At 37.2% G+C, this 25,493-nt stretch overlaps 1 long non-coding RNA gene across 1 annotated transcript; it reads left to right on the top strand.

The window, feature by feature from the left end:
* The first annotated feature begins 1,501 nt into the window (after positions 1-1,501).
* LOC140148822 (uncharacterized) lies at positions 1,502-25,493 on the top strand. The gene is made up of 3 exons (XR_011858529.1): positions 1,502-2,070; positions 22,228-22,380; positions 23,880-25,493. It is a non-coding gene; the product is annotated as an uncharacterized lncRNA (long non-coding RNA).

The following is a 25,493-nucleotide window of genomic DNA, read 5'->3' as shown; positions in this document are numbered from 1 at the left end:
GGCAAATTCCAAACCGTTTATACCTTCTCTCTCCCACGCCCTCTCACTCTCTCTCCCAACCCCTCTCATTCAAGGTTGAAGAATAAGCCAAATCGGCATTGGAAGTTTGCAATGCATTGCAGGACAGTTTTTGCAGTTTTGGGACACTTTGTCCTTTGACCTTTCAGAAAATTCAGAAATATTGGGTTTTTGTACGTACAAAATATAATCTAAAATGTTTTACAATAATTAAAATAAATATAAAAAATATTAGTATTTTATAAATTAATTATTTAGTATTTTATCGACATTATAACAATAATAAGGAAATTAATAATAATTACGTATTTTTTTCCGATATGTCAGAGGTCAAAGTGTCCCCAAACTGCTCTCAAAAACCGGAAGTTAGAATGGCGATTGGGCTTATTAAGGGTCTTTTTATCTTTTCAGTTTCCGTAAGTCTATTGTTCAGATACGAAAACGCAAGTGATTCAGTAAGTTTACTGTAATCTGACTTCATTGTTAACTTTGAAGTACCAATCAGCTTATTTCAATAGAAGCGGGAGAGACAAGACCGATGTTTTTAATGGTCTATCGCCCTCTCGTCTTTGCATTGCTAAATTGATCTATATTAATTTGACAAAATGTATGCCAATCCGAATGATAATGTCCACTTTTTTTCTGTAAAAACGTTGAAAATCAGCCCTTAAATCAAAAAAATCCGCTTATGAGCCTGTCGCGCCCCAATGCACTTGTGCAGGGCCACAGTGTCGCACTTCCCTCGTATCAATGTTTATCTCCCTATTTTGCTTCCTCCTGCCCCCCCCTCCCTCCCCGGTCCCTACTCTCTCCTCTGGAGCTTTCTCTTTCTAGTCTTTCCGTCTCTCCCTCTCCTCTCTTTCTTCCTCACCCCTCCCACTCTCACTTGTTCAGTCTCAAGTATCTCCTCCCTCCTCCCTCCCCTGCGAAATTTATCAGTATGATCCATGACTGAAAATAAGCTCTGCAAAAATAAACATTTAAAATAAACCCGAGTCTTGCATATAGGCCCAACCAATTATCAGATTAGCTTGCCATTGGTACGAATGAATAGAATACATTATCTTTGCTCCAATACAATTCTTTTGTATTGCATTTCAATATAAAACATGATTACCAAATCACCACTTGTACGCGCCTCATTGGGAGATATTTGACTATTTCAGACTCTCGTTTCATCGCCAATATGAAAGACTTTGCTTATAACTTGGCAACATGGTTAGTATATTTTTCAATGTAAGACAATTTTTACGAGCCACTTACGTCTAGGCGTAAGTGCATATACACCAAACACAAGTCAATTGAAGCCGTACAATTTACCGCGAATTTAGGACCGTAAAATTTAGACTCTTCTTTTGTCTAGATTAGCACCCAACCGCACATCTCAAGGTTTTATGTAAAAAATCAATATAACTTACCAAAACGAAAACTGAAATTCACGAGCTTCAAATTTTCAGTAACTAACAAAAGGCTAGAATAAAAGATCACCCGTGTAAGATACAGTCGACACTACCTACTGTGCACTTTCGATGCGCAAGTACGCGGTAGTACCGATGCAAAGCTAAATAGTTTATAGCTTGGTATACAGAATCATACGGTTTGTAGCGTATACTTTTCTGGCCGGTACCGTGTTGCCGGTGATGACGAATAAAATTACAAAAACGACTGCACATGAAGTCTGAGTGACCGATGGGAAACCGCGATTCCGCGAATCATGAACAGAGTTTTCGATACGAACATTGTTTTGTTTCATTTGGAACTGTCTTTGGCCTAAATAGAGAAAGCCTATTTTCATGATTTATTCACTACTTTACTGCCGTATAATGCATAATTTGTTGAATGTGTGGTGGTGTGATTTTCGGTGTCACAACTGACTGAACTGTCATGTCCATGTGTAAAATGTTTTAAGCTTACCCGGTCAACTCAATGCCGGTATCCGCGGTACCATGTATGTTGTCTAGTCTACACTGAGTGATGACCAGCTGACACTCATGCACTAGCTGCACTGCCGATGGCGATGCGATGATATGGCGCGGCACCTTCCATTCCAGGGTAAAGCCTCCAGCATACTTTCCTGCCGCTTGCCGCTGCGGCAAGCGGCAGGGCGTTTCAACCAATGACAAGCCTTGATTGTGTCCGTTTGTCTGCAATACGCGTGCGCCACGCCGCTCAGCGGCAAGCGGCAGGGTAGTATGAAACCAGCATAAGTTCTACTTAGTAAAAAAGTATCAATCATTCTCATTGCTCCACATTTGTTGGTCATAATTAATATATGCAGTGCATGTGAGTGGCAGTGCCAGCGATGGTCGACGTCATTGTGTTGCTCGAGAAGTCTAGCCAAGAATTTGCTCACCGATAGCTTCACATTCTATAGGTATCCCAGGCAAACCTTAGGTAACACATTTGCTAGTCAGCGAAATTCGCTGAGACCGGGGCCCAAACACAATGCATATTTACATAGTCATAGAAATTTGAATTTTTTTCGAGAATAGGTCGGTGAACATGGTGAAGGAAACCTACATAAATATGTTTTCTATAATTCACTTGACCCAAATATACGATTTTTATGGTGATAATCAAGTCGCACATGGAATTTTAGAGAGAATTTGATAGAAGTAACATAAAAAAAAGCTGCTATCGCCATGAGACTAAGATCTAGAAACACCCCTAAATGCCGTTTTGGGGAATTTTGCTAGCAGAATCTTTTTGATGAAAGTCAATCTTTGACAAGATGTAACGTTGTTACGGAAAGTGCTATGACAAAAATGTTTTCAGTTTTGGCTTTCTTTACTCAAGGGCTTTAAGTTTAATTTGATATGTAAAATGATGCAGTTTGATGGCAAATTTGAATTCACCTAGCATACCTACATGTACATTCTAGGCTAGAGACCATTGCATTCAAAATCTAGACTTCGGATTTGCTGAAGCATGACACCGTGTACTAAGCAATGGAAGTTACTTTCTAAGTTTACACTGTCACAGCCGATCACGACAGATGATCGCATCAAAACAAAAATGTTGTGAAAATTACACTTCAGCACAATTTTAAACTGTCCATAATAGGCAAATCTTACTCAAAAGATACAGTTGACTCATCGAAATAACTTTCATCCAAATTTCAACATTAACAGAATAAATAACCTCCGGTGCAAAAAAGTGCACCGCTGTCTGACCGAAAACGATAGCAACATACAACTCTAGCATCGAATGCGTAACTATCGTGTGCAAATTCGGAGCTGGTCATGTGTCTTATGGTGGGACCCCAAAATACCTGGTGATGTTACATTTTTCTCGCCTCTTTCTAATTTAACTTGTTCTCACAGGGCTATTCTTGGTCCAGTTGCATCAAGTTTGGGCTCATTATACAGCCTGATTATTCTAATTTTCAAATGTATAAATGGGCAATTCCAAGCAAAAGTGGACATGACTCAAAAAACTAAAATTGCCTTTTGTATTTCTTTTAACTTTCATAATATTCCAAGCAGATGTAATGTTCAAGTTCTAAACTTTTTTCTGCATTTTTCTAACATTTTGTTTTAAAAAACTTTCTTCGGAGAGAGTATTTATAGTAAAAAAATCCTGTTCAACTTAGATATTTTCTAAGTGGGTCTATTTTATTAAACAGGGCACTTTTCTTTTTAATTTGATACATTTTATATCTATGAAATATGGTCTTCAAGAAATATCCATCACATTTTAAATAACCCCCCGCTAGTTTTTTTTTTTTCATTGTGTTTTCATAACACTAAATATGGTGTAGCACAAGTTACCGAGAGATGCATTTTTTAATATATTTGGTCCTGTGTCACAACCTGGGGTACGGTACCTTTGTGTTACATAGTAAAAAAATTAAATGGTTCAAACATTTTATCTACACATCTCATTTGAAGTGGTTCATCCTCCTGAGCATTTTGACACCTCTTTTATGGAAATCGGTTAAAAATTGAGAGAGTGAGGGCAAAAACAATCACAAAGTAGGGAGGATGTAACCCCACCTCTTTTTTCCACATTTACAATCATATTGAGCAAAGTATTGGTCTTTTAAATGAACTTCTGTATTTATTTATTTACTTGGTTTAGATGTCTGGGAGTCCATTTACACATTTTTTACTAGATTCAAATTTTTAATAGGGGTTTTAAATCAAATTTACGATATGAATCCCTCCCCTAATCCTCCTCCCTAATCCTCAGCCACCCTTGGCACATTTCATGGCAAACGTCATAAGAAAATAATTTAAAAATATTTTAAAACAGGATAAAAACATGAGTAATCTAGAATAAATTAGCCTCAATTTAAGACCTAATTGAATCTTCTAAGTGAAGGAATACTCAAGAGACAGTGTTTTGAAATCCAAGCTGCACATCAAAATGTAACAAAGCCACCTTTTTGTGTACCCCAGTATATGACACAGGATCATTTACAAAATGTTGACAATTTAATTGATGCCACTTATTATTTTCCTTCTACCTTGAATAAAAATAAGAAATTGAATTTATACAAAACACTATCCACCACATAATAATGACCCTTAAAACTGTAGCACGAGTTACCAGTAGCACGAGTTACCGATGTAGCACGAGTTACTATAGCCCACTTCCCCCCTGTACCAGCAAAGGTAATGCAAAATACCACTTGGCAGTAATAGAGGTATCTCCCAACTGCATGAATATGCATAAATGTAACCATAGTAACAACTTTCTAGCAGTAGTGTAGCCAGTTGGGGGGAGCAGGTGGGGCAGACTTCCCCGGCAAACTAGAATTACGGGGTTCGTAATTAAGGTGGCACTCACTCAAAAGTGTGTAAATAACAATGTTTTGTAAATACAAATGATATGCAAGTAGGCTCATTAATATGCATAAATATGCAAATAACATTCATGACAAACATCAGGTCACAATATACAATCACCAAACCAAGTTTAAAGTTGATTGGTTATTTTATGCACTTAATTGTAAGTTCAGGTAATTTTTCAGCATGGTTGGCAAAGGTCAAAAAATAGATTTTGCTTAGGGAGTGTTCATAGATACTTTGGTGGGGGGGCTGGAAAATATTTTTTTTCATGTCGAAAATTTTTTTAACCCCCCCCTCTTCGCGAACCCAAAACTTTTTTGACCCCCCCCCCCCTCTTAATGGACCTAAAACTTTTTTGACCCCCCCTCATATTGGGTTCAAAACTATTTTGACCCCCCCCCCTCATTATACAGTACCATTCTACATCAAAGGACAAAGGAAACATATTAATGATACTAAAATTTGTATTCATGTACAATGAAATTGTATGTGTCGTCAAATGTCATTGATATAAAATATGTGAAATTGTGGAAATGTTTTACTGGAACTTTTTGTTGCGGCGAAGCATGCGAAAATCTTAGACTATGTTAACCCAAAATACAGGGGCGTAGCCAGTTTTCTTGGTCGTGGGGGGCAAAATAAAATTTCGGGGGCACATTGCATACATATACCTGTTTTGTGTTTTAGAGAGACTGTATCTGAGCATTTCATGTATTTCAGCTTCCAAAAATTTGAGGCTTTATTGGGATGATGTGTGCGCGACTTGCAAAAATTTTGTATTTTACACTTTTTTTGCCCATGATGGGGATAAAAATGCCTTTGTGAACCTGGTCCCACCAGGACCCAAGCGTGTCTCTATACGGAGCGACCGATTAAACAAACAAACAAACACTATTTTGGCCCATGATCAGGATGAATTTTCTTTTCCTTTGCCCTCCAGATTTTATCTTTCATTTTTTGTCAGGGGAACTTTTTCTTTCATCTTTGTCATGGGGCACTTTCCGCCTGCCCCCCGGCTACGCTACTGCTGAAATGGTGTGTTTTGCTATTGCGATGGGCCAGTTTGCGTGATTCGCGAAGCGCAAAATTGTGCAAATTTACCCTATTTGGGCCCAAAACACGGTGCTCTTCGATGGGCAAAAAAGGTTGCATACAATGTAGGGCAATAATGTTTTTTTTTCTCTCCTACTAGGATTTTTAGGGGGATGCCCCCATGGCAAAATTAGGGGGTGGAAACGTGTACCCCGGTTCTCCAAGTTCCTCTGCCTATAATTGTAATGCAACATGATTTAATTGTATATAATTTAGTGATAATAAATTAATAATCTGTACTGCATGAAACGTTATTGTAAGAATTGTCAACACTAAAGAAGAGCAAAGATATTGCAGCTTTTTGGTGATTTAAAGAGCAGACCAGAAGGAACTGACACAAACCTCAAAATTAAGTTATAGACAACAAGGCAATTTTCAATACTTCATACGGTACTTAATTTAATATATATCTTTGACTATTGACTGAGTACTTAATTTAATATATATCTTTGACTATTGACTGACCGTCTCAAAATACATAAAGGACCTGATCAAATATCCTTATCTGGAATGAACTTTTGTTCTGGTTTTACTGGAAGATTTTCGCGCGTAGCGCGCGAAAAAATTTTAGGCTATCTTATATTTTTTGCTTCAGGACTAATGTAGCTAAAGTTTTTACACCCCCCCCTCTACGTGCCCAAAAAACTTTTTAACCCCCCTGTTCATACACCCAAAACTTTTTTAACCCCCCCCCCCCTATTCAGAATTCCTAAAATTTTATGACCCCCTACATATTTTCCAGCCCCCCTACCAAAGTATTTATGAACACTCCCTTATACCTTTGGAGGTTGAAGTACTTTGGTAGTGTGTTACAGTGACGGGCATTGTTCGTCCATTTTTGCTTGTTGCCATGGTAACAGCCAATTCTTAGTTTTATGCAGTTTTTAGTCAATTTCAGGGTAAAAAAGTGAAATTTAACCTATTTTGGCTGGCTAATTGCAGCAATACATGACACAATTTTACAAAACCAAATATTACATGATAAAGACCTACCTCCATACGTTACGAAGCAAGTTTGAAATCTTTTGAAAATATCATCTTTATGTGTTTTTGGGAACTGGCAACACTGCAAGTTTTCACATAGTGAAAAATGTGATATTTTACCCCATCTTTGCATCGAAAAAAAATCTATATGCCGGAGCACTCTGGATATTAATATTATAGCAGGTGGTGAAGGTGACCTGGCCCCATGCATATCTGATGAAAACAGCTTGGGCACTTGTATACATTGTAAGCAGTGTTGCCATAAAATGATGCATTTTGGCAAATTTAACAAAATGAGATTTTCACAAAATATGATATGAATTGTTACACAAAAGCAGGTTTCTTAAGATTGATTATAATCTTTCCATATCCTTATGATGAAGGTGTCTTAGTTAGACTCATTTCTAAAGAGAAAAGCTTGTTATATTGTATATCAAAAATCAGTGTTGCCAGAAAATGATGCATTTTGGTAAATTAAAAATGAGATTGTTTTTACAAACTATGGTATAAATTGTTACACTGGTGCAGGTTTCACATATCTCTCCTTACATATGATAAAGGGGTCTTAGGTTCACTCATTTGTAATAAAAAAAAAAAGCTTATTATATTGCAAATCAAAAAGCAGTGTTGCCAGAAAATGCTGCATTTTAGTTTAAAAAATGGGGTGTTTTTTACAAACTATGCTATAAATTGTTACATTGGTGCAGGTTTCACATATCTCTCCTTAGTCATAATGATTAAGGTGTCTTAGGTTCACTCATTTCTAATGAGAAAAGCTTGTTATATTGCAAATCAAAAAGCAGTGTTGCCAGAAAATGCCGCATTTTGGTAAAAAATTGTTTTTTTGACAAACTATGCTATAAATTGTTAAATTGGTGCAGGTTTCACATATCTTTCCTAGTCAGAATGATAAAGGGGTCTTAGCTTCACTCATTTGTAATGAGAAAAACTGTTATATTGAAAATCAAAAAGCAGTTTTGCCAGAAAATGGTGCATTTTGGCAAATTCAACAAAATGAGATTTTCACAAAATATGATAAGAATTGTTTCACAAAACCAAGTTTCTTAAGATTTATTATCTCTCTATATCCTTATGATAAAGGGGTCTTTGGTTGACTCATTTCTAATAAGAAAAGGTTGTTATGTTGTCAATCAAAAAAGCAGTGTTGCCAGAAAATGGTGCAGTTTGGTCAATTAAAAAAATAGATTTTTTACAAACTATGATATAAATTGCTACACTGATGCAGGTTTTTGTGTGTCTCCATATCCTTAATGATAAAGGGGTCTTAGGTTCACTCATTTCCGAATAGAGAATTTGTTATATTTTATATAAAAAAATAGTATTGCCAGAATGATGCATTTTGGTAAAATTTGTTTTTTCTAATGACAAAAGCTTATTATATTGTATTTATATCAAAAGCAGTGTTGCCAGAAAATGATACATTTTGGTAATTTAAAAAAATGAGATTTGTTTTTTCAAACTTTTTTCTTGTGTCTCTCCATATCCAGATGATAAAGGGTTCTTAGGCGCACACATTTTCGATGAGAAAAGTTTATTATATTGTATATCAAAAGCAGTGTTGCCAGAAAATGCATTTTGGCAAAATCAACTACTGAGTTTTTACTATGTGATTATTAAGGTTTGTACTATGACATTTGATTATTGCATTATCTAATCTTGTTTGGTTCATGAATTTAAAAAATTAATAAAAACAATTCTGACTTTACAGGCCTTTCAGAGACACCCTGTATTGGAAGGTATTGTGCTTTGAATAATTTTATGACTGGAATTTATCCTGCAGCGTGTGCATGAACTTTTCATATTGTCATTTCATATTGTCAGAAGATGGGGCACTGAGTTTAGCCATAGCAGATCTATGTGTTTCCACACACACAGTAGGCCTAGGCCTATAATAAGGAATTTATTAATTTAGGTGTATTTTATCTTGGATCAAGTGTCTTCCATAGTAAACTTGCCCATATTGGTATAGCTTTCTACCTGTAAAGATTGTTTCTGCTAGAATTAGGTTTTTATGTCGCATATTTAAAAGGAACAATTTTTAACTACAATATTTCAAGACCAAGAACCAAATTGGGTGCTACTCTGTGACACAATTGGGCGAGTAGGCCTATGGCATGATTCCAAGTTGGTAATAGGAATTTGCTTCGTTTGCATATTTATTATTTTCTTCTGATGGCCTTCCAGATGTGGATATTTTCAGAAAAGAGATGAAGTTGTTTATTCTACTTGAATAATTTAAATTTAGGCAGATATGAAATGTGCTGGATATGTTTCTGCTGAGCCATGAAATGATAGTGAATGTTACTTGCTTACTTACTAACTTACTGAGCTAACTTACCGACTAAACTTTTTGTGAGAAATGGACATATCTTGAAATTTCACAAAGGTATGACATCCAAGTGGTGTCAAAGGAAAGAGAAAAAACTAAAGTATATGATAAAATATTTCCCCACCCGGGGGTGACACTCATAAAAAGACCTGGGTCAATAATCATATGGGTCCTTTTCATGTCTCAAAGTGCCTAGAAGGTATGACCCCCGAGTGGTGTCAAATGAAAGAGGTATAAGTACAGAATATAATAAAAAATAATTTCCCCACCAGGGGTTGCACTCCTCATAAGACCTGGGTCAATATTCATATTTTGGGTCATGTTCATATCTCAAAATGCCCAAAAGGTATGACCCCCTGAGTGATGACACCACTTAGAGGGGGGGGGGGGTCATACCTTCTTGGCATGACACCACTCAGGGGGTTATACCTTTTTGGCATTTTAAGATAAAGATTTCAGGTAAACTGAGTATGAATTTTTGGATTGTTATAAACTTTTTTTAATTACACTCAATTTTAAAAGTAGGCCTACATACAGCTTCGGTATGAACATTTTCAGCATTTCACGTTATCTCCCAGTAATACCTTGGTGGTATTTACCAAGAAATACCAGTATTTTACACCCTATTAGTATTAATTATTCCACATAAAAAGTTAATTATCAACATTTCAGACACTTTGTATCAAAGCAAAATAATTTTATGAAACATAACCTTCATCCGTGGCGTTGACCTTTTTAAAGACAGTTCTTGTTTGTGATTGCCACGGTCAAAAGGCCCTTATGGTAGGGATATCATGTGCATCCCTGGTAAGACCAATCACAAATTGATTAGGTGTGACCGTTGTGTATAGGGCTTTAATATACATTTGTGTTTCAAAATCATTTAACTGTACCAATTTTCCAAAAAGTTAGAACATAGGTTATACACACAAAATGAAGTGTTTTCCCGGGATTGTTTTCTGTCAAAACTGTCTTCTATAACCCAACTCTCCATGTAGTCACCATGTGAAATAGATAGGCTAGGTATATTCAAAAATACAATTAAATGCACCATTTTCTGGCAACAATGCTCTTTGATTTACAATGTAACAAGTTTTTTTCATGAGTGAACCCTTTATCATATGACTAAGGAGAGATATGTGAAACCTGCACCAGTGCTGTAACCATTTATATCATAGTTTGTAAAAATATCATTTTTAATTTACCAAAATGCATCATTTTCTAGCAACACTGCTTTTTGATATACAATATAACAAGCTTTTCTCATTAGAAATGAGTCAACCGAAGACCCCTTTATCATAAGGATATAGAGAGATAATGAATCTTAAGAAACTTGGTTTTGTGTAATTACAATTCATATCATATTTTCTGAAAATCTCAATTTTGCCAAAATGAACCATTTTCTGGCAACACTGCTTTTGATTTTCAATATAAAAGCTTTTCTCATTACAAATGAGTGAACATAAGACCCCTTTATCATATGACTAAGGAGAGATATGTGAAACCTGCACCAGTGTAACAATTTATAGAATAGTTTGTAATAAAAACCCATTTTTTACCAAAATGCACCATTTTCTTGCAACACTGCTTTTTGATTTTCAATACAATAAGCTTTTTTTTATTACGAATGAGTGAACCTAAGACCCCTTTATCATATGACTAAGGAGAAATATGTGAAACCTGTACCAGTGTAACAATTTATAGCATAGTTTGTGAAAAATCTCATTTTAATTTACCAAAATGCATCATTTTCTGGCAACACTGATTTTTGATATACAATATAACAAGCTTTTCTCTTTAGAAATGAGGCTAACTAAGACACCTTCATCATAAGGATATGGAAAGATATAAACAATCTTAAGAAACCTGCTTTTGTGTAACAATTCATATCATATTTTGTGAAAATCTCATTTTGTTAAATTTGCCAAAATGCATCATTTTATGGCAACACTGCTTCCAATGTATACAAGTGCCCAAGCTGTTTTCATCAGATATGAGTGGGGCCAGGTCACCTTCACCACCTGCTATAATATCAATATCCAGCAGTGTTGGAGGACTCGGGACTCGGACTCGGACTCGAGTCCGGACTCGAGTCCTTTTTTCAAGGACTCGGACTTGGACTCGGAAGCTAAGGACTTGGACTCGGACTCGGACTCGGACCCCAAGGACTCGGGGACTCGGCTTCGAGTCCTCCTCGAGTCCGGCAAAATAGGGTCTTTTTAGGTCATTGTTAACTTCTTATGCTTGATCAGTGATCACATCACATGATTAATTTAAGTAATTTTGATTGCAAATAAATTCAGTTTGTAAATAAAAGTACAACCAAAAAGCAAGATTACTTTCAGTTATATATTTACTTGGTTAAATCGATTTTAATCATTGACATGACTGCTTTGCTTTGTTAGACATAAGTGTAAAATGTACATGAATAATTATAATACTCTGGGCACTCAAGTTAAATTTTGGTAAGGGTGTGTGGCGCCGAACTTTGGGAAATATAAGAACTGATTTGGTGGCAAAATAGGGGCTTGATGAACTGAAATTTTAACATTTTTGTGGAGGTCTGTGAACTAAAATTGGGCCAAATTATAGGCTTTGGAGCTAACAACTTAGGCCTATTCAAAATGTTTCCAAATTTGAGCTAAAGAGTGTTAGGCTCAATGAACTGGAGCATGATGCAAATGTGTTAAGGAACTGCCGGATGGCCGGAGAGCCTGAAAAGGGGACCCTTGACCGCCGCACATACCTGTACCACCTTTACATGTGAGTGACCCCCAGCTACCCCCACCTCCGGAATAATACTGCATAGGCCTACAGCCAGATCCAACACCTCTTCGTTTGTCACCTGGGGTTTGGTAGTGACGTCATATTTTGATTGTAATATTGCATCTTTTGCCTCTCTAAAACACAAGCCTAATAAGTTACTGTGAGTCTGTGCTTATACTCTGTTTCCAAGGTCTGCTACCTAAGGGGCTGAGCACAAATTATGAGCATTGGGGGGAAGGTAAAATTGGGGTAACAATTTTTTTTGACGGATTAAAAGGGAGGGTGGAAGCAATTTTTGGCAAGCCGAGAGGGGGGAACAAGCAATTTTTGGCACATATGGGGCAGTTTTCAAATAAAACGCTCTAAAAAGGCTTAGAAAACAGTACGGAAACGCTTACATAATGCAAATTTCCCTGCTCGCTGCGCTCGCAACATATATCTAAACCATTTAAAGTTTGTCAATTGGGATCCCCCAAAATGGCATGTGCAAAGGGGGTGCAAAGATTTTTTGCAGGCCGGGAAGGGGGGAGCGATTTTTGGCAGGCCGAGAGGGGATAAGCATTTTTGCAATTTCACCCCTCCCCGGGCTCCGCATAATTATTGCACAGCCCCAAAACCATACTAGGCATGCTCAGTGGGACTAGCAAATTATGTACTAAAATTCTGGTTAAGTATAGGCCTACGTTGATAAGGTATTGGTGAAAACCCCGGGGCTTGAATCCCGGGGGGGGGGGCACTTCAATTTGAAATGGATATAGGTGTAGGGCTGGCGCTTTCGCACTAAGGGGCATTCGGTGAGAGCAACATGTAAAAAATATGGGGTCATTGGGTGAGAGCATGATTTTTGGCATTCAGTGAGAGCAAAATGTAAAAAATATGGGGTCATTGGGTGAGAACATGACCTTTTTTTAAATGGAATCTTTGGTGAGAACCAAAACAGCGCCACAAAACCTCAAAAATCGAATTTCTAGTTCTAAATGGCTTCAAATTTCTTTATTGTTCAAAATAAGAAACAAAATCAGTGATAAATGAAAGTTGCTGTTCGAATTGAACTTATAAGGGTCTTTGGGTGACAGATCAAATGGAAAAATAGGGGGTCTTCGGGTGACAGAGCGCGGAGCGAGCATGTGTTCGTAAAAAAATATGGGGTCTTTGGGTGACAGCGATGCTGAAAAAGGGGGTCTTAACAGCCCTACATACGCGTCACCTCCAAAGTTGGAGTGCCCCCCGGGGCTTGAATTTGATACATAAGGACTCGGACTCGGACTCGGACTCGAACATTGAGGACTCGGACTCGGACTCGGACATCAGAAATTGGCAGGGACTCGGACTCGGACTTGGACTCGGACACCAAGGACTCGGACTCGGACTCGGACTCGGATGACGAGGACTCGACTACAACACTGATTATCCAGAGTGCTCCGGCATATAGATTTTTTTCGATGCAAAGATGGGGTAAAATATCACATTTTTCACTATGTGAAAACTTGCAGTGTTGCCAGTTCCCAAAAACACATAAAGATGATATTTTCAAAAGATTTCAAACTTTCTTCGTAACGTATGGAGGTAGGTCTTTATCATGTAATATTTGGTTTTGTAAAAATGTGTCATGTATTGTTGCAATTAGCCAGCCAAAATAGGTTAAATTTCACTTTTTTACCCTGAAATTGACTAAAAACTGCATAAAACTAAGAATTGGCTGTTACCATGGCAACAAGCAAAATATGGACGAACAATGCTCGTCACTGTAACAGGCTACCAAAGTACTTCAACCCCCCAAGGTATAAGCAAAATCTATTTTGTGACCTTTGCCAACCATGCTGAAAAATTACCTGAACTTACAATTAAGCTGCAGAGTGGATCAATGAAAATGTAGGCAAAATATGCAAATAAGCTCATTAATATTCATAAATATGCAAATAACACAAAACTATACAGCACATCAAGCCACCATATCCTATCACCATACCTAACTATCTATCTGGCATAGTATACCAAGTATGTAGTTGATCGATTATTGTGTTGAAGCTGCACAGTGGATTAATCAATTCGCTTCCTCCCGAGCAGCCGAACAAAGAAGCAAACAAAGAAACAACCAGGCAAACACACATGTGTGGGGGCCCAAAATTAAAGATAAAAGTGCCCTTCTTACAGAAAAATGAAAGTAAAAATATGGAAGGCAAAGATAGAGAACAGGTTCAAGGAGCCAGTTCCACCTTGATCATGCGCCAAAATAGTGTAAATACATGTATACCAAATTTTTACCAAAATAAAGTCCCTTTTTTGAAGCTCGAAGACTTAAACTTGTACAGTCTCTCTAAAAGAAATGCTCTATATGATTATACCCCATTACTAATACCTGGTCAAAATGATGCAACCAAAATTTTTAGTTCCCCCCCCCCCAAAATCCAGCCCAAGAAATATAGATACTGGAAATCCTGAGACTAGCTAACAGCCACAGTGACATTTCAAGTTGATACTGAGATTTGTATGACTGATACAAAATTTGTTCATGTTGTTGAGTATGATGGGTCTCATTTTCCAGGTGAAGTGATTGAAATCGTGCAAACTGTATTCAGTAATGCACCAAGCAGGTAATCACAGGAAATGATCTCCACCAAAAGATGACCAAGCATTCTATACTGGTACCTCAGAAAGTAATTTTTAAATTTAAAGAAACTTAGGTCGTGTTCACACTATGCCTGTTTTGCCCTGGGTCCCGGGTACAACCCGGGTTAGACCCGGGTTGGTTATAAGTGTGAACAGGAAAAAACCTTAAAAAAACCCGTATGACCCGAGGAAAGAGAAGTGTGAACAGAAATTCACTGTTTGACCCGCATTACTAGAAGTAAACGCAACCATTATCACCCCATTTCTATTGTGTCTGTCTGCACTGGGAAAAGAATGATTCAGTTCTTTGGCAATAAAATCGATAAACATCTATGTCACACCCGAAGGATGAACATGTTGGATTATAATTGAAAACAGCGGTACTGTTCACACAAATAAGAATTATGAACACAAGACAACAGTAATTTAAATCTTCTGTACATACCAATCAGAATAAGACTGATCCATTATGATAAACAGGTAAATCATAGGCCTATCAACAGGCCTCCAGAAAATTTTCTGCTGTCTGGGAACTTAATGACAAGTGCTGGAAATTTTCTGTGAAAGAACTGAAATAGGCCTATGTGCGCGTAGCGGACATCACGAGCGCGTAGCGCGAAGTCCTAACAGCCGGGGTCCAGGGCCGCTTAAGGGCCCTGGAAGCTCTCAGGGTTTAGATGCTCTCTCGTGCAATCTGAGCCTTATTTTGGAACAGTTTTCTATAAAAATTTACATCCTTTTTCACAAAAAAACACAACTTAAAATTTCAAAGTATTACTGTCAAAACTCACAAATTTCCAACAATGTTGTCATTTTTTTGTCGTAGGTCATAGTACATATAGTATATGATTGATACCGGGTATAATCACATCTAGGGCTCAACCGATTATTGGAAGTATTCTGCAACTTTGAAGAACCACTGGACCTATTCTGAAGGGCTAGGATTATTGACAGATAAATTTGAAAAAAAGTTAAGTTATTAACTGTTATGAATCAAGAATAAATGACAAACAATTATGAACCAGAGCTATACCCACAAAGTTTGTTAACAATTGTTAACAGAAAATGAAGCCTCCGAAACAACAAATATTGAAGTCCGGTTCTCAAAAATACAGGGCCGTTCACAATTAAAACTAATGTGGCAGTTTTTACTGAGCATATGACTACACTTTCTGCATAAGAAAAATTATCTATGAACTAACTGAAGAAAACACAGGGCTTCACAAAAATGTTACTGTTTTTTAGTACATCAAAAAGGCCATATTTGGTCGCATGTCACAAATAGGTCACCCAAAATGGAGCAGCCGTAACATGAAAACGCTTTTGTCACACTTCAAGTTAGGTTTATTCTAAAAGTATAATACCTATTGTAGAAAGTTTGGTGTCATTTTGTAGATAATTAAATGCTCTTTTTCAAACACAAAAACTCCTAATAAGTCAATTGGAAAACAACTTTGAGATTTATACCTCAATATGTAAAGATGTGTCAATGGAGCAGCCGGGTCGGGGGAGCCGGGTCGGGGGAGCCCCATAGGGTTATGCACAAAATTGTGAAAATATGGCAAACTTCAAACCTTTGTATCTTTAAAAAGTACAACTAGCATGGACCTCAAATTGCACATATATCATCCTGGATTGTAGATCTACTTCATAGTAGATCAACTGTAACAAAAGATGTGGCCACGTGTTTTGAACTCGCCACCCTTAGCATTACATCACAAATATTATGAATTTTTACACCAATCAAGTTTCAAATTAGAATATCTCCACAACTATCAACCCTAAACTAGCAAAAGTATACATTTTTTTAAAGCTGAAGGCAAAAGCAATTTAAATATACACATTTCAACTCACTGTACAGGGTGACCTTGAAGTTATACAGGGTGGAATAAAAAAATCCAAATAAAAATGGGTCATTTAATGCATTGCTTATTACTAACTTGCAGTTATAAACTGAAAGTAAACAACATTGATTTGGTTAGAGGTTAGGGAGCCTACTGACTCTGGAAGAAAAAAAATCACAGCTGTTTGGTAATCTCGGAATACAGGGTGTCCCAAAATATGTTCAAATTTTTTTACAATTCAACATATTTTGAACTGAAACATTTTATCCCTAACCCATACAAAAAAAGTAAGTCCATATTTAGATTCCTCATCAAATTTCCTCTCAGAAAATGTAAACTTTGACTATGATAGGATAAGTAATTAAAAATTTACAGCAACTTTTAGATTTTGAAGACATCCGCAGTGCTTACTACAGTGTTTAATATGAAAACGGGTAGTTTTGTACATAAAAGTTTGCATTTTATAGACTAAACCAATCAGAAAGAGTTACAAATGATTAAAAACAATTAGCAGAATTAATAATCTTTCAAAAGAGCTCTTAACCATGTCTGTAGCCCATATGGATGCAAAGATATGATCAGTTGATTCAACGCACACACAAAATCTTTATTTCCCATAGACTTTGCACATACACTGTACCGCCACCGCCTCATCCGCCACCGCCTCATCCACCACCTCGGTCATTCTGAACTCAAACAACTCTAACTCCACTATCTTAGCTGATAAACAATTCTCCTTTGGAGGTCTGTTAGGGCACATAGCTACAAAATGACACCAAACACTTCAATACCTTTTGTTTAAGCAGAGATATAACAATTTGAATGAGTCTCGATTTGGAAAAGCGTAACAACACCACCATTTTTGGGTGGCGAGTTCAAAACGCGTGGCCATGTAACTAATAAATTACCTAATTAAATGCTAATTAAGACAGTTTTCCCTATATGTTACTGTGCAAAGTGTGTGTAAATGCTCCGACATTTCTAAATGGTCTATCTCTTGCCCAAGTCACCCTGCTTATTCAAAAATACACCTATTTTTAAAATGAAATTTGATGAGGAATTCAATTTTGCTATTAGTTTTAGTGCCAGAAATTGAGGAAAAAAGTTTTGATTGATAAATGTCATAAAAATTGTAAAATTATTTTACAATTTTTGACCACCCTATATGTTTAACGCAAGGGATACCAAACTTTTTCTTCCTAATTTGTTTGAAGGACCCATGCAATGACTTTCTGAATCCATATTTATTTTGAGCTACATAGATAGCTTTCAGAAAAGGAAAATTTGGGAGTTTGTCATGACAAGAAAAATGTTAATTTTGTTGTTGTTCCACCCTGTATATTTCTTACCCACCCTGTATTATGACATTTACTTTGTTGATTTGGCATCCTTGTAATATAAGCTTTCCAGAAATATATACTTATAATGGTCTAAAATGTATTTGAATTGAATCAAACTTTGTGATATTTTTCTCATTTTACACCATGTTAGTTGTTACACAAAGGATGACCAAAGACATGACAAGCGACCATTTATGGACATTTTAGCCGGCCAAAACCGAACGTAGTAACTCCCAAAGATGATTATGCTACCCAAGGTAGCTGCTAACTAGATGACTTATGTGGCCAAAAATCGTGGAATTCTGTAGCTTTATTACACCACTATGGATCAAAATGTTAAAAATCCAAAGTTACACTCTTTACCGTGAAAATGACCATATAGGAGCTTAACCTTCTGGGACTGGCCTGATTTTGTTACAGACAGACTCTCTGACTGGGTAGAAGAATTGGGTTTAATATTTAGTGGCCAAATATTTTCACTCAGCATACATTGGAACATGTACCTGTAGCTATACATCCAAAATAAGTTGGTGTGAGGGACGGACATGTCGGTCCCTTAAGGGGTACTACACCCCTAGCCAATTTTGTGCCTATTTTTGCATTTTTGTCAATAATTATAGCACATTGGTGACAAGTAAGATATGTATATTATAGGGGCAAGGACTACAACTACTGTACTGAAAATTCATCAACTCAAAGCAAGTAGTTCCGGGTTGTTGATTTATTGATCAAATATTGGTTTTCCCTCATTTTTGACTGTAACTCCACAACTGTTGTCTGTGCTGAAATAAAATTTCCAGTGCAGTAGTTGTAGTCCTTGCCCCTGTAATAAACATATCTTACTTGTCTCCAATGTGCTATAATATTTGAGAAAAATGCAAAAATAGGCACACAATTGGCTAGGGGTGTAGTACCACCATAATTAGGTGCACGGTGGCTCAGTGGTTACGGCCTTGGACTCATAATCCGAGAGCTTGCTCGACGTGCGTGGGTTCGATTCCCCGTCCCACCACCGTGTTGCGCCCTTGGGCAAGGCGCTTTTGCCTCGCTTGCCTCACCCCACCCAGGTGCAATGGGAAGCTGTTAGGGGTAGTCACAGTCGTTGTACTGATGGACCCTGTGCCACTTGTAGGCTGCAAACGTGGTCCTGACATATATTCTAATGACGGCGGAATAAATGTAAAGCGCTTTGAGGCTGTTTACGGCATAAAGCGCTATATAAATATCTACATTTTTTAAATTTTTTATTAATTAAAGACTAATAACTCTTAGATTTAAAGATTGGTAATTTAAGTTTCTATATATCTCTAGTAAGGTGAGCACTAATATAGGGTCCCGCTGTTGTCACTTCCTATTCAAAGGTGTAATGCATGATCGTTCCCAAAGTAAAAAATACCCCCTATTTTGCGTGGTTTCAAGAATATTTTCAGCATATATGTTACCCATATTTTACACAAAAACGGGTACAAATTAGCCTTAAAATTACCCATATTTTTTGCATTTCAATACACTTTTATAAAAGCATCCCTTTTTACATTTCAAGAACACACCAAACACAGTGGCAAGCATGGTAGGCCTAAGTCCCTAGTGATATCACCGGGGATAGGGTATGCTATTTTAATTCCTTGAAATATTTCTCAGAGAAACAACTATTTTGGATTTTTATGTGTGAGGAACGGACAAAATTTCTAGTGTTCACCTTCCATGACCTCCAACTCTCTTCTGAAAGACATCTAATTAAAAATCTCATTGATATTTCATGTGGCAGGGGTTGCACTAATATGTAAACAAAAATATTTTCACTCAAACATACATTGGTACCGGTACCTGTACATCCAAAATAAGTTAGTGTGAGGGAGGCAAATGTCCATCCCTCACATTAATTAAGGACTAATAACTCTTAATTTTTAAAAGATTAGGAATTTTAGTTTCTTTATCTCTAGTAAGGTGAGCATTAATATAATAGGGTATAATATGCTACACTCCTCAAAAGAATTAAAGGATCAGTTGAATATAATCAGCATTTTTGAAAACATTGGATATGATGATAATATAATTGATAATTGTGCTTGATCTTTCATTACATAACTTGTTCCCTAAGTTGTAAACAAATTTCACTCATTACAAATATCCGCTATCACCCACATCTTAACGGGATGGGGAAAAATGAACGCTAAAATTTCGATTTTGAAGCCATTTTTCAAACGTCACCACGGTCAAGGTCAAGTCACATATTGAGATGGGTTTTGTATGTGATGTGTGTTTGGGTCTATACGTCACATTAGTGGGTATACGATGCCCTCAATGTATACCCGGGGGTGGGGATAGTCCAGTGTTGTAGTCGAGGACCTCATGTCTGAGGCCAAGGCCAAGGACTTGGTGTCCGAGGCCAAGGCCAAGGACATGGTGTCCGAGGCCAAGGACAACCCTCCGAGGCCAAGGACTTTTGTCTCCGAGGCCAAGGCCAAGGACTTTCATAATAATGAACCATACTAAACCACGCCCGATCAGGGGGGTCAACATAAGGCAATTTTATATGCACTTTAAATAACGCTGCTCAGTAAGTCATAGAACTTTATAAAATAAACATGTCTAAAATGGACTCTTTATCCTAGTTTCAACCAACAAAACCCAATTTGTTCATTATATCGAACAACCCAAAAGTTCGATGAAATCCTATAAACGAAAGTCCTTTCGCTAGAACGCTAACCCCTCCACCCTCCCCTCTAACGCAAGTGTCAAATATTGAAAACTCCAACCTGTATTCATAGGATACAGTGCCGTTGCTATGGTTGATGGGTTTGCGACAATGCTAGGATACTAGTGATCACGTTTATGGAAGAAACAAATATTCTTATTTTATTTTAAGATATTTTCTTCGTACCTTTTTAAAAAAAAAAAAAATAATTAGGATTTGCTGTATTTTCAAATAAAAATAATCAGCTGCTTACAAAATTAACTTACAAGTTGCAGGTTGCGAGTACTGTACACTACAATGTATATTGATTTAAAATCATTTTGAAGCAACCACTGTAAAATTTCAATATCGTAGGCCTACTTCAGAAAATACTGAAATTTTATATTAAATCCTTTTAAAAAAGATCAACTTTGACCGATGTTTTAACAACTTTTGTTACAAACGTAATCTGACTTTTCGACCCCTCCTCCCTAAGGCTGCGATCACATAGATACAATATACGGTATTTGCTCGTTCGATTAGGCTGATATATCACATAGGAGTATACTCACATAGGAGCGTATTTCGTATATAGCGAATACCGTATACTTCTATGTGATCTCAGCCTAACGGAAGGACTTTCGTAAATAAGACTTCAACTTTTGGGCTGTTCCCCTATCTAGACAAGTAGTGAAGATTACAATATATATATGTACACTTATGTGTTTGATCCGCATACCTACCATTTTGATGTCAAAAGACAGTTATGTGGTATATATGTGCGACAACGCAGCCTAAAATGGGCACTGATCTATCTTAAGATCAAACGCAGCAAAATGTTGCTGATGAGATTATAACTAAAATAGATAAAATTCATTTGATCACAGTTAGGCCTACCGGGTAATTGAAACATGTCCTACAGTAGCGTCCAATGAGTTTCTTCAAATATCTAAAGAACCTCTTGTGTCTATTCGATATTCCTATTTTAGGAATCATATTGGCTGAGTGGAATTTTAATATAAAACCACATATTTGGCCTCCATGTGCATGTTTTGCAAAGAGCAAAGATGATAGTTAAGAGTGCACCAAAATATTGACAAACTGTTTTGTATTTCAATCAGGTACAAAAAAAAGCTATCCTTGTCATGTTTCTCTAAAAAGTTTTAATTATAACTAAACAGCAGATTGTACTCTTTCACTCTTTAAACATTTGCCTGCATTTTTGGTGATTTTGCCTGTCCTTGTCAGGTCCTTGTTGTCGAGGACCGAGGACTTTGGGGTCCGAGGCCAAGGCCAAGGACTACACGTCCGAGGCCAAGGACTACATGTCCTGTAGGACCAAGGACTTCAAAACCTGTCCTCGAGGCCGAGGACTGTACTCGAGGACTACAACACTGGGATAGTCATTAATGTAACCGCACAAAAGATGATATCCCGGCCCTCCTCACATATCTGAGGGTAGGGGTCATAATCAGTGATCAATTTTCGAATATTTCTTAATATAACAAAAAATGCTACTCACTTTCAGATTTGAGTAGCAATTCCAAAATTGGGAGTAGCATTTTGCAATTTCAGTTGCATTTCATCCTGATGATTCCACTCACTCCCCACTTGGTTAACAGGTTGCCTGGTGTCATCAGCCAGCTTTCATCAAGTTATGTTCAGTTACACAGTCTTGTATAGCATTTATGCATGTAGTCAAATGTGCTTCTACATAGCCACTGACAGGTTCTGTATCTTTTTTGTCTTGCAGCATTTTCTCTACCGGAGAAGTTTCATGAGTTTGGGGTCGAAGAACTGCACCGACTGCAACATTGGCATCTGTCATCTGCAGGAGCTCTGCTGCTTGTGGTATCCCGTACCCATTCACTGTGATCATTAGCTTGAACGATCTCTGGAATTCCTGGTGAGATTGTCTCTTTAACTTTTATATTTTCAGGTCTTTAGGCTTGGAGTCCCCAAATTTCAGCTTTGCATTCCAAGATGCATTCCTTTTTTGAACTACCTTTTTCCACCCATGGCCAAGACCATATTGCATGTATCAATGAATAAACTAAAGTTGAAGTTAAACTTATATGATGGATAATCAGTAACTGGGCTTTCATATATACCTAAACTGAAGTCCCCACAAGGTATTTACAAATGTATTAAAATCGAGGCTTGTCATTAGTCAATGGCCATGCTAATTAGGGCAATCAATATCTAGGTATTCATGTTTTCAAGATAAAAATCAATATATTTTATTAAGAGGGACACATTCATAAAAAAGAAGAAAAAACAATGTAGCTTGAATAGCCTCAAAGTATGCATGCAATACAATAAAAGAATTTTAAAAACTAACCTCCTTTTCAGTCTGTTCCACGGAGTCAATATCTATCAATGACAACAGATGCATCATCAGCATGCAGTGATTAGGCCATCTTGATTTGATAGTTTGTCTCAAAGCCCTTCCCAATTAAAAAATTAATTAAATATCTGTGGCAAGAATAGACCACCTTTTCATCTCTTATGGAGGTTGCAATGTGGCTAATACATGTATGAAGCATTTTATTGAGATTTACTATGTCAGACGTGAAATGTTTGAAACAAACTTTATAACAAAAGAGTGAAATGAGATCCAAACATGTGCTAACTAATGTATAGTAAAGAAGATGTTTGTCTTGATGGGTGACAATTTGAGTCAACCATGAGAGACCAAAAGAAAGTCTCAAACCCAGATATTTAAATTTTGAACAAGCTCAATCATAGTATTGTCAAATGTTGATGGTACATTGTAATTGAACTGTTAGGAAAAATGTTTGTGTTTGTTAAAAGCATGATTTTTTTCCAAGCATTGAGAATGCATTTATTATCTGTCACCATTTAGCTAAATAAAGCATTAACTTTGGTTAAATTTGGAAACATCTGGTAAGTAATGTAGCCTAAAATTGGGCTACTTTGCATTGCAAGAGTCAGTTCGCGGCAGTAATGTGACTATATTTTCCTTTCAATTCAACCGAATTTTGAAGATTTTAGTCTCTGAAGCTCCAAAATGGAATGACAATGGGTTTTTGTGACCATTGATTGTTTGGTCGGTAACTTCCCATGAACCGTATGTTTTTAAGTGAATTGCTTTTCCGCTCAATTGGGTGATTTACGTTCTAAATCCGGGTGAATTTTCCATATATCTGATATTGGGCACTTATGTTGGAATCTTTAAAATTGGGCTCCTTGAGAGTCATTCCTTGCAGCCTGGCAAACCAATTCGCTACGCCTTGACACTGCAAAATTTTTGGCAACACTGCTTTCTTAGATCCATCCAAAGTTCACCTACTTGTCAGTTGCTACTGCTTTAGTTTGTTTTTAAGCTCTTATAAAACAGCAGTTCAATTTATGTTCTCATATTTTAACATGCTCAATTTTCAGGCCAGCGGAGGGAATGAAGTGTGATGTAATTGGAGATAAGCCATACCCTAAGAGGAGACAGGTCATTCCAGGTAGACAGCAAGAGCATCATTGTGTATTATAGGTCGGGAAAGAGGAGATCTTGGAGCAGGACAAGAAGAAAAAGGTGGCTGATGGATTCGTCATCACATTTGACACACGTAAGGTGGTTGTGTCGAATATACAAGAAAAAAGCTCCCATCTTTAAATTCTTTGGATTGGAAAATGGATTGTTGTAAGCTGAGATGTGCAGATGCTCACTAATTATAGCTCAACATGGCCAAAATATGGCAAAAACAGTGAATTAAGACTATCAAATGGAAGTTTGTCAGGGAAACACTGGACAATTGCTTTGAGCATCAATTGAGTACAAATGTTACTTGTGTAGCAAATTTCATAAATATGACCTCATGTTCAAACCCCAATACTGTACGTTTGAATGTTTACTAAAACTCATTGCAAAGTTTTAAAAATGTCTGGCCAATGTAAGGCCTATCTATGGGCGGCCGTGAGGGCCAAAGGGGTCTCAAAAGTACAATAAGGTCTCAAAAACACACAAAGGTCTCAGAAATAAACACACAACAAGGTCTCAAAAGTATATAATAAGGTCTCAAAAACACAGAAAGCTGTCAGAAACAAACACACAGTAATGTCGCAACAGCCCAATACGGTCTCAAAACAGAAAGGTCTCAGAAACAAACACACAACAATGTCTCAATAGTATCTCAAAAACAGGGAAAGGTCTCAAATACAGAGAAAGGTCTCAAATACAGAGAAAGGTCTCAAAAACAGAGAAAGGTCTCAAAAACAGAGAATGGTCTCAAAAACGGAGAAAGGTCTCAAAAACAGAGAAAGGTCTCAAAAACAGAGAAAGGTCTCAAAAACAGAGCAAGGTCAAAAACAGAGAAAGGTCTCAAATACAGAGAAAGGTCTCAAAAACAGAGAAAGGTCCTTAACAAAGAGAAAGGTTTCAAAAACAGAAAAAGGTCTCAAAAACATGTTATGGTCTCAAAAACCTGTTATGGTCTCAAAAACATGTTATGGTCTCAAAAACACGTCAAGGTCTCAAACCAGGTATTACAACCGACCGCATGCAGTACTGCACACATCCGCTTGCAGTTCCGCATGCGAAACTGCACATTCCGTCACGCACACCCGCATGCGGAACTACACATCCCAACTAGCATTTCCACATGCGGTGATGCACATCGGGATGTGCGGTTCTCCGCATGGGGAACTGCAGCATTTTTGGTGCATTTCCGCTTTTTTTTGCATGCGGCAATGCCACAAACAAATTGCAGATCCCCATGCGGAAATACGCCAAAATAATTGCAGTTCCCCATGCGAAAATACACCAAACATATTGCAGTTCCCCATGCGGAAATACACCAAAAATATTGCAGTTCACCATGCGGAAATACACAAAAATATTGCAATTCCTCATGCGGAAATGCACCAAAAATATTGCAGTTCCCCATGCGGAACTGCACATCCCAACCTGCATCACCGCATGCGGAAATGCAAGTTGGGATATGTAGTTCCTTACTTCCTCTCCTCATGCGGAAGTGCGTGACGGAATGTAGTTTCGCATGCGAA

This window comes from Amphiura filiformis, chromosome 3, assembly GCF_039555335.1.
Source record: "Amphiura filiformis chromosome 3, Afil_fr2py, whole genome shotgun sequence".
Taxonomy (NCBI): Eukaryota; Metazoa; Echinodermata; class Ophiuroidea; order Amphilepidida; family Amphiuridae; genus Amphiura; species Amphiura filiformis.
Note: the sequence above shows the minus strand (reverse complement) of the source record. Positions and strands in the feature narration are given on the sequence as shown.